The sequence below is a fragment of the Mesitornis unicolor genome, unplaced genomic scaffold (assembly GCF_000695765.1).
Source record: "Mesitornis unicolor isolate BGI_N332 unplaced genomic scaffold, ASM69576v1 scaffold38340, whole genome shotgun sequence".
In the NCBI taxonomy this organism is placed as follows: Eukaryota; Metazoa; Chordata; class Aves; order Mesitornithiformes; family Mesitornithidae; genus Mesitornis; species Mesitornis unicolor.
In genome coordinates, this window is record NW_010160971.1 from 13,742 (window position 1) to 14,799 (window position 1,058).

Genomic DNA, 1,058 nt, shown 5'->3' on the forward strand with positions numbered 1-1,058 from the left:
GGGGGTTGTGATGGGTTTGGGGGTTCCTGGGGCAGCGATTAAATAATTAAAAAAAAAAGAAGTTTCCATGACAGCTGCAGCAAGTTTTTGTGCTGTCTGTTCTCCTTTTATAATCTTGGCTTGATGATGTCTCCCGTCTGTCTGTGACTGTAGTGTTACTCTGAGCCACTTGACCCTGCTGCGCTCTTTGGGCGCCACAGTTGGCACTGGGGCAGAGCGGGGGCTTCCCTGCCCTGGCCAGCTGGGATCCAAGCCTCGTGCAAGCAGAGGTGAGTGGAAAACAATAGGATTCATCATTCCAGCAGGGCCTGAGGATAGAGGGAGGTCCAAGGTTTGGTCCCTGTCGTGGACCTCTGTGTTTCTCCCTGTGGGAGCTGGTGTCTTTGTGCTGTCAGGTCAGGGCACTGGAGCATACAGTGGTTCAGCCTGGAGGAAGGGGAGCCTTGGGAGCAGGGCTTGGGAACGTGTTTGAGCTTGGAAAGAAGCCTACTTTGCTCAGATAAGCTGTCCAGCCTTGGTCCCGCCCTTGCTCCACGTGTTCATCTTGGATTTGCCTCTCTTGTTCTGGCATGATGCAGCAGTTTTCCTGAAAGCCTTGGTCAGGGGCGGCCTTTTGTGCAGACAGGAGGCCTCAGTCAGATATAGTCATGGAGCAAATAGGAGCAGGTTGTGCTAGGTTTAAACTTGGTTTTACGTTGAACAGGAGACTTTTTCCCATCGAACAGCACAGCGTTTATCCCGCAGGCAGCTGGCTGAATCGCATTTTCTGGGACTTCAAGGCATGGTGGGCTGCTGCTCATGTGAAGCGTGAGGGCCTGTACCCTGCGTTGAGGTCTGAGGGTGCAAGGGGTTGGCAGAGGAGCTGGAAGAGTGTGGATGAGCTCAGAAAAGCAGCACAGGATAGGAATAGGCTGATTCTGTGCCCAGAGGAGCCTGAACTGTGCCCTCAATAGAACTGATATTCTGCTACGCGGTACCACAGAGAGAGCAAACGCCTTCTCCTCGTTTCTCAGCCATCCAGATGGCACAATGTTAAATAAGCCAGGCTGGGAAAGAAC